Source organism: Corvus brachyrhynchos, unplaced genomic scaffold (genome assembly GCF_000691975.1).
Source record: "Corvus brachyrhynchos isolate BGI_N302 unplaced genomic scaffold, ASM69197v1 scaffold17, whole genome shotgun sequence".
Classification (NCBI taxonomy): Eukaryota; Metazoa; Chordata; class Aves; order Passeriformes; family Corvidae; genus Corvus; species Corvus brachyrhynchos.
The window spans coordinates 7,421,061-7,431,058 of record NW_008240046.1 but is presented as its reverse complement, the minus strand read 5'-3'; positions in this window follow the sequence as shown (position 1 = coordinate 7,431,058).

Below are 9,998 nucleotides of genomic sequence, written 5' to 3'. Positions count from 1 at the left end.
TTCTAAAGGGTGTGGTGACATAGATCAAAAAGTTATATCACAGCATTAAATTTGCTTCATTACAAACTTTGATCACTATCGGGTTGTTATGATTCTTATTGGAGAAAACCTTTGAAAAAATCAAGTCGCACTAGCACAGTTTTGAAATGCTATCTCAAGCATTTCTTTTGAAATTCCTTTGAAATATTCTTGTCACATTATTTGTTCTTACAAGTTTGTTTTCCTGATCTTTGAGTTTTATATTTTTACAAGGAACCTTTTATTTAAAAAAATTTTGACTAGCTCCCTCATAAGAGAAAAAGATACACAAAGTTTGCTGAGTATATTGTATATTACTTGCCTTTTTTGATATTTACCTTATATGCAGACATGGGCATAATTTCGAGTTGTAGCATTACCTTACATTTTGATTTCAAGAATGCTGTTTTATTTATAAGACCTGACAGATTCCCATAAACCAGCGAAGTTGTGCAATTCTTCTCCCGTGTTTTCATCTCTTAGCACAGATCAGTAATTTTCAGAAAATAAGGATATTGCACCACTTCTGGAACAATGTAGATAATTTCATAAGTTGTCTCCTCCAGAGAAAGATTACAAAAATCTATTATTTGATATTCTGACTAATACAGAAACTGCCAAAACCAGCTTCATTACTGTCTAGAGTAAAGAACTGAAAAAATAAAAGGAAATCAGAATATGAAAAATCCAGGATTTATGGGCAAGACTGTAAGAACAGCTGTACTGAGCAAGACCAGAGGCCCATGGTCAACAGCGAGTAACACAGAAATAGAAGTAAATGCAGAAGGAGACATTTAATATTTTATGTTTAATAATTCCCAATGTCCAATAATTTTTCCAGTTGCACTTTTTACCCCAGGAGATTCTTATTCCCTGCACATCCAACATCAAGGAGCTCCTTGGAAAGAAGTGTCATTAGAGTCTCAGGAGAAATGAGTACTACACAACAATACAGAAATTGGCAGGGTTGGAAAGACTCAAAGTCAAAATGTGAAACTAGATTTTTGAGATGCTAATAAAGAAAACATAAATTACAGCTGGCAAATATTAGGGAGAAAATTAATAGGAAGGGTCATCATAAACTTCATAAAGAGAAGCACGAAAACATTTAAAACAACCAGTAAGGTGTTCTTTACCTACATTGGAAGGAAGAGCTTAAGGAAAGAACGTGGGGTTTGCTGGGTCACTAAGGATAAAAGGCAAAACTTTAAAAAGCCACTCTTGCTAAGAAGCTAGGTGATTCCCTTTCATTTATACTTATCATCAGAAATACGGAAAGGTGTCTGCACTGAAGTTGGTCGATTCCTTTAAGAACCATTAGGCCATCTTGTAGACGAAAAAGTCAGAAACAGAATTTACAGTGCAGTAAATCTCCAGTTCCAGATGTTGTATATATGTAAAGGCTGGGATGAAGCTGAAGGCTGGATTTGCTGAGCAGCCAGTAACAACATACAGTGTCCATGGTGGCTCTTCCAGGAGACCAAAGGACTGCAAAGGCCACAACTGCTCTCCAAGAGCCTTTCTAGAGCAGTACAGCAAGGAAGAGTCTGCCAATATAGTCTGTTGTCATCAAGCTGGGAAGCATCACTGGTAGGCAAAAGGACCAGGACAGTGGGCACAAAAGAAGTTGAGGACAGAAGCAAGAGAAGTGAGACAAATTCTGGCATGAGAAAGTGCAAGGTCATCTACCAATGGTATATGAACAGTTTTTGCTGTGGATATTAGAAAGACTTGTAGACTGGCGGGATAATTTTTATCTCCTACACACATAATGGTCGAAATAAAATATTTTTTTTTTAAAAAAAGCAATCAGGTAACAGGATATATCAAGATAGAAAGTAACATCAGAGAGATGGAAGAACAAATGCCATTCTATGAGGCACTGGGTTTACCTTGTTCAGCTGTATTCAAGAACACCCATGAAAAGGAAATCCTAGGTACAGGAGAAGAGCTACACAGAAAGTGGGAGGACACCCAGAGAGCTTGGCTACCTCAGTCTGTCAAACTGAAAACTGAAGAAGTACAAATGTCTTGAAAATGTATCAACAGAGTAAATACCACAAGAGAGAAAACTCATTTAAAAAAAAAAAGAATAAATGTGCTAAAAGATATTGGTAAATAAAACATCAATAATGAAGTAAATATTGATGATGCATATGTTTAGGATGATAAATAAAATGCTTCCATTCTGTCCCCTAAAATGGTGGGCTGGTCACCAGGAGTACTGCAGCAGTCTGAGAGGTGAAACGTCTCTCATGTCCCTAGTCTCAGAGGACCAGACTCTATCTTCCTGAAGAGCATTTGTTTTGCCAGAAGGAAGGGACAGCAAAGGTAAGTGGCCATCAAAACTGTTGTATCCCATTCTCAACTTGGGGAACCAAGCTGTGAAGCAATGGCTCCTCTTATGGGGAGGAGGCATCTCCCTCACCAATAACCTCTGCTGTTTATACACCAATTCACCTCTTGCTGATGGCTGCAGTAAATACAGTCTGATTTTGTGGAGCTTTAAGATACATGGAAGAGGCTCATGCTACGAGCTAGTGCTGAATTACAGCACTCCACAAACTACTGCAGCACAGAGAGGTATATATCTCTTTATTATGATTTTTAAAGGTCCTAAATAAAAGGAAACCATTAATTGCACTGATAGTTCATTAATTGGCTCTTTAGAAGTTCTGTATTTGCTCAAGATTTCCTGGATTACTGGTCAGGTCATCAGAAAGATTATACCTTTCTGAAGCTTGCAGTAATTAGCTGCTAACTAGGGTTACTCCTCAGTATTGAATTAAAATGCTGGGACAGGAGGCAAGGAAAAGACCAGGAATGGAACCAAAGCTGCAACCTGCTAACTTCACTGGTACATGGCACTCTCCTCTGAGAGCAGCTCAGCACATTGTTAGTGCATCAGCTTGTGAAGGCTCCTTCTCAGCACACAGCCCTTCAGAAGCTGGCTGGAGGCGACGGCATTTCACTAAATACCTTGGCCAAGCGCTGAACCGTCTTGTTAGACCACCATGAGTAAAGGAACACTATTAAATCAGGCATAGCTGGAAGTCATGTTTGAAGAGTGGTCTGGACCTCTTGTTATTTATATCTGTAAAACAATTAGCCCTTGCACTCTTCTTTCAACACTTTATTCTATCTTCTTTTTGAAACGATAAAGGGAATGAAGTTTGTGGGTATTTCTCTAGGTAACTCTGAACACAGTTGCCATCAGTGTGGTCTCAGGGATTTCCCTCTCCTTTTCAGCACTCACATCTAAGTTTCTTCAAATAATTGTATATATGGGCTGGTGCTGTGCCAGCCTCTTCTCATTTGCATACACTTGTTGCCTCTTTGTTGCTGACAGACACAAAATGAAGATTTTCCCCAAGGTGGGGAGAAATATTTCATTCTGTTTGCTCAGGCTCACATGGCAGATGCCACCCTTGCTTTGTGAGTTTCCTTGTCATTTCTCTATCTCCCCTTCTTCTCTTCTGCTTCCAGAAAAAAAAATATTTTGTCTTGAAATAAACTTTCTGCATTCCACTTGCTATTTTTGTGAATGGTGTAAGGCAAATGCCTGCTTTCCATTACTCTAGCAATCAGCTAAATTTTTTTTTCTCAAAGCTTTGGGAACACTTACCTGAACAGGGATGCTGGTACACCTCTGTGGGTGTGATTCACCCTTCACCTCTGGGAACATCACCTGCAACTCAGGGAACACAGATCTCTAATTTGAAGCTGAAGGACAATACTTCTGTTTCTATGCTCACAGCTCATTGAGTTTTAGAAATAATTTGTGTCAACTGCATCCTAAGTCTGTGCCACACCTCCATTAACATACCTGCAAATCTATTAGAAAAATACACTGTTTGACTGCATTGAATGAAAATGCTGCATGCTTCCTGCAAAAAGTGACAAATTCCACCATTAATCAGTGAAAAAGGAGGTCTCTGTATCAGCACACATGGAGGCAGAAGGGGATTAGAGTCCTTTCAATAATTAAAAAAGTATAATTTGAGGCTTCACTCAAAGCCTGAATCACAACCCATTAAACCTGCTGGAGTAAGTCCAGAGGCTGCAGTAGGCTTTGGATCAGTTCCAGACTCCAAAAAATAAGTAGGTGAAATTTAATATCCTGAGATATACATGATTCCACATTAGACGACCTAATAATTTCATTTTGGTCTTCAATTCCATGCATCTTGTCAAGTCTGAGGCCTTTCTAACCTCTCAAAAACAGCTGTAGCATGAATGATCTGAAGAAAACACAAAGTAGGTGTCTACACTACACAGCAGGACATTCTACAGAGACCCCAGAGCCACTGCTGGCTGCACATTGTCCCCTCAGGTGCATGGCACCATGCCCAGGCTAATAAGACCTGCTGGGCAACATAGTTTGTTAACATCATAGCAGCTTGGCTTTTGGAGCTTCCTCTGCTCCTCGCACCCATCCCCACATGAAAACTCCACCACTCTACCCACTCAACCACTCATAGGATTGCTCCCTGATATGCTTCTCCTAAAATGGCTCAGGTTAGCCAGAATCACCTCGTTAAGCCAATTAAGTTAACCTGGTCCATCTCTATTGTCTATAAAAGAAAGGAATGGCTTTATCACAGGTGCTCCATGAGCAGATGCAAGTGGTGTGGAGTGCCTGGGAGTGTAAGGATAATCAGCTGTGTCAGAACATCGGTCACCCAGCTGCCACCAAGGAGTTTACCCCAGAAATGTTGCCTTGGTCTGTCATCTAAAAGTGTCTGTGTCTTTTTCTCTCTTAAAAACAGTACACCAAGTCCTAAACATCTTATCCCAGGCAATGCTTGCAGCCTTTTACACTGGTATAACTGTTTTGCTCTTGAGCAAAGCTGTAGCTCATCTTGCAGTTAGGAATTTGGGATTCAGCTTCATATTGATAAAAAGGCACCAAATGCAAGTATAGCAATTACAAATAAAACTGGAAAAAATCCTTTACTGACTTCTTTTGTCACATTTCAGTTGTTACAGGACAGAAAGCAAGTGTAAAAGGAGAATGGTATTGCTCCATCTGCTATGGGTTTCTAAGCAGAAAAAATTCTCTGCCGTCTTAAATACACAAACACCAATATGGTAGGATAGTATTTTCCCCAACTTTGGTTTTGTCAAGTCTTATTCCCTCTTTACACTGTTGATTATGTTTCTATGGGAGAAGAAGGTCTATGATTGCAGGTTTCTCACCAGTGTTGCACTTTCTAAATACTAAAAAGGCTGCAGTGGCAATTTTGCTGAAAGGAAATACAGTAAGCAACATTTTCCCACCATGCTTTAAAGTTGCTTTTGAAGTGGAGTGAATCAGCACTGTTTTTCAAATTCCAGGAAGAGGCTATAACTCTTATGAACTTTAGAGGAATGGAAATAACAGTTGGTCATTTTAATGCAAAAAGTAATATTACTCTAATGTATCATTTGAAACCGCCACACAGCTCATTATAACTATTTTTAAAGTCAAACTGTAAGGGAGTTAACCTCATAAATATGAAAATGGTCTAAGTCCTCTGGAAATGACAATACTTTCTTGATAGGCCAGATTTTGCACCACCGAAATGAAGAAAGATTTTTGCTTTCTTGGGAAAAGATGAGAAATATTTATGTTGTCCAAGTTAAGCCCACTGTTTTAAATGACAGCAAATCCAACTGAAAACATTGAGTGCTGCATTACAGGCATTTTCTCTCATCAGTCAAAATATTTTCCTGAGCCGTTTAACAAAATGTTCATCAGCTCAGCATAAAGAAATCCCACTCTTGCCTACATGGCCCAAATCAGGAGGAATCCCATTGAACTAACACCATTGCTGCATCCCTGATATATGAAAGGAGAATCAGGTAAGAGACTAAAGCAGGTGTATGTTACCTGCCATTTTATATGAACTACTCCAGGAAAAAACCTGAGAGACTTCTCAAACTAAGCACTTGTTAAAATTATTATTCAGTTGTATTATGGGGAGTCAAAAAAGAAATCTTTATACATATGTGTTTGCATTTTAAAATATAGATTATTTTCCATTAAAAAGGCTTCATTCTTTCTTGCACATTACAAGAAAGTTTCTTTCAACAGGCCAGATCCAATTACTGGTGTACAGCATGAGTTTCCCAAATTCGTGGTACTGCAGAAATGCTTCATGAATTAGCAGTGTTTAGGAAAAGGAAGCAAAGCATACCAAGAAATCCGCTCTGTGTGGACAATATACAAGCAGCGTAAATCTGGGGCCAAATACAGAAACTTATAAAGATGACCTGAAACTGAGGTCAACATCAAAATGAAGAAGCAACGTCATCAATAAAAGTGTATGTAATATTGTATCCTGTATGTATCCTCTCCATCTGTAACTAATCTATATCATGTGCAGAGGTGCTTCTAACTAAAACTTCACAGAAGTTAATGTATTAGATAAATCTGGTACTACCCTCTCTTTTTTTTCTTATAAAGTTGTCAAAATAGCGCAGTAGATACCAATCAGGCCTCGTAGGCTTTTGCCCAATCTTTGCGTCTTTGCCAAGACTGCATGAGCAGCGTTCCCTCAATAGCTCTTGACTTTATGAAGGTGAGAGCAGAAAATCCCAGTCCCTATTGTTTCCTGACGTACTTGCCATACAGCAACCAAGTGTGAGCTGCTCTGATGAGTTCACTCTGAAGCACACCCCACGCTCTGACAGTCATGGTACAGGTTGGATGGGGATGGAGGAACAGGGAGAAGCAAGAGGCTTGACCTCACTTATTCTACATTTTTTGGCCAGTGGGTTTACTTTCTTGCCTACTAAATGACTAATGTCTAGTCACTACACCAGACTGACTATGCATCTGCCCATAACTGCTATTCCTAAGTCAAATTATTCTGGGTTTCCTCTGTTAGAGCACCTGATCCAAAACAAAACCCCTCTGAGATGTTACTACTCTCTCTAAGGAGTAACCTTCCCCAGGAAGATCCATAAAAAGTTCACAGAGGCAAAGATGAATATAAGGAATATAGAGAGGGCAGGACTGGAGAACAGACCTCCCACCCACATAAAAAATTCTACACCTGAAAAATTCTCCCAGGTCTTTCTACATCACTACCCTGTGCCCAAATAAAATGGGAAAAAATGTAGGAAAATCTCATAGTAATTTCTGAGCTGGCATGGAATACATCCAAAATTACTTTGCTCCCAAACATTAAGGGTTAACATTTAGTAGTAAGAAAGCAAGCGGAAGCATCAGACAAACTTGTGAGCAGAAGACACCCACTGCTGCAGCCTTCAGAGCTGTAGCATAATGAGCAGCAGAATTTGCCCAAGAGAGTGTAAAGCCAGTTTGAATGAGGTTTTTATGCCACCAGACAGACCAGGAGAGGAAGACACTGGCTGATGGGGCTTGATATATGAGATCTGAAAATGAAAAACCATCTAGCCTTCTTTTACAGTCATATCCACCAAGAAGGAACTCAGAGTAGCCAGCACTAGCCTTCTGTGTGCAGGTACTCAAGCTGAGTTTGTCGCCTCTGCATTCATGGAAAGAGAGAGGTGTCTCCAGAGAGTGATTCAGGGAAGCACTTAATCACATACTTAACCTTTGAAGTGGGCTCAAACAATATTGAATTCTCTAATTAAAAGGGAACATTGCCAGTGTATAGCCATAGCGATGAGAAATGCAATGGACACAAAATACTAAGAGCATCAATCCCCTGTTACCTCTAGTTAGAAACTACTCTCAAGATTTCTCTTTAGAGAACATGCCTTTAGCTGACCTATTGCAGAGTAGAAGGAGGACCAGGTCAGTAAAGAAATCATCAAATAAGATGGACTAGGTTCCCAAGGGGAAATCCCAGTGCACTTACACTGGTGAGTGGGATTAACAATAGCACTGTCAACTCATCTTGTAAATCCACTACAGTACCTCTAGAATGGTTCACTTGAAATACTATAAACAAGACATCTTTTGTGTTCAAAGCGACAGAAATGTTTGCTTACAGTGAAATGTGTGTCTCTCTCTCTAAAGCTCTTTTAGTATTTCAAGCTGAAATCCTCTATGCAGTATAATGACTATTTTCCAAAGAATTTGAACACGCTGCTGAGTATTTTAGGCACATTAAAAGTAAAAATATTCCCTTGACAATGCTGTATACTCAATTTTATCAACAAAAAAAAAAAAGGAAAGTATGTATGTAAATGCTGAGGCATACTTATAACATTTTATAATCATTACTTAGAGCAGAGGGTGGGTGGCTGTCTTGTTTTTGACAGTTCTCACATTTTTGCAGTCTGAGGAAATGTGAAATAACAGGCAGCTCTGACACCCTGTAAAATATATAGCATTGCCAATTCTTGTACTTGGATTTTTTCTTCCTGCCAGTGAGAGTTCATTTTGTCTCACTTCAGGCATCCCGTCTAAGAGTTTTTTTAAGCAGGCTGGAATACAGTCCCTGAAGGAAAATAAGTATGCTAAAATGGACAAAATCTGTGCTTTTTACATGTTATTTATTTTTCCTTGGGTTGTTGTGCTTAAGCTAAAGTTGTTTTCAAATATGTGCTTAAATTGTTACCATTCAGTATTAACAGAAAATAACCTGTGTTCACATTTCTGCTTGAAAGAAAAAAACCATAACAAATGGCATTTCCACCGAAGGTGTCTTACTGTGTGTAAATTTTTTTTTTGCATTTGTATTTTCTGGACTTTTTTGAATGAATGGGCACTTGTTATAGTGCCTCACCATCTTCAGAGCAAAGGCTGCAAGTTTTCATGATGAATACCAGAAATACATGTATCTCTCAAAATTTGCAGTAAAGCTTTAGTAGTATACCTGGATCTCAAAGCCAAGGGTCTGTTGCCCACAAAATGACAGTAAAATCTGGTGTGCCCAGTAATTCAGTATAAAAATTCTCTCCCTGAGCATTTAATGGAGCACATTCTTTGTTGTTGTTGTTGTTGTTTGAAAATGTAGGTGTTTGAGGAGTAATGTATGACAATACATAGAAGCATATAATAGGAATAGCCGTCTTGTGTGATATTACAGTCTAGGGTTTGTATGCCCAAAGTTCTCAAAGTTCTTATGTCAGTCAATATTAGCTTAGAAACTCACCCTGCAGTCAATGACATCAAGGAGTGCTTTGTCACTGGTTTCAGAGGAACATGCTCTAGAAGAGTAGGCATTCCTCAAAGTGAAACACTCCCCTCTTCCAAACCTTTTGGGTGACCTATAGGGAGACGTAGAACACTGGAATGGCAATCTGTTGAGTGCAAAAGGGCAGATGGCTCAAGGGTATAAACAAATGTATCAGCATTCAGCAGCAGTCCTTCATACTGGGCTGATCTTAAGTAGTGAGTAACAGAGACAATACCATTTGCAAAACTTGGCCTTTGGTCTCATCTCTGATCATCTGTACTCAGTGGTGCAGTATTTTCATCCTCCTCACTCAACATAAGAACAAGAAGCGTCAGTAATTGTTCTCTAAGAAGCAGATGGGGGAAGCTCCAGCAAACAACACTTTATGCAAGAAACTGAGAAACTTAAATAAGTAAATAAAATCAGCTACAGCACTATAAAATATTTTGAATCAAGGTGCAGTTTGTTCTGCATAGCAAATGCAGCAAAGTAGTTTGGTTCCTTGAGGGTTAATATTGGTCTAATGAAGCCTTAGAAGAATAGAAAAAGAAAGCTGATAGAAATTCTCCTGCATTGCTGTTATTTCTGGGTTGCCCACAGCATTGGTGATGATGCCATTGCTGCATAAATGCATTAGCTCATTTTCCTGTGGACGTCTGAAAGCAATACCAACATCAGTCTCTTCAGGTTTGCATTTGAGTATAAACCTTCAGAGACAATACATTTCATTTAGACAACACGTTAGCACCTCCTGCTCTTTCATAACCTGCATATCTGGAAAATTATTTTGCCCTCATGTTGCTGAGAAGCGCAAATGCATTGTGATCCATTCAAATAAACAATTGCACTTATTTCAGCACATAGCACTTCCAGTCTTCTCCT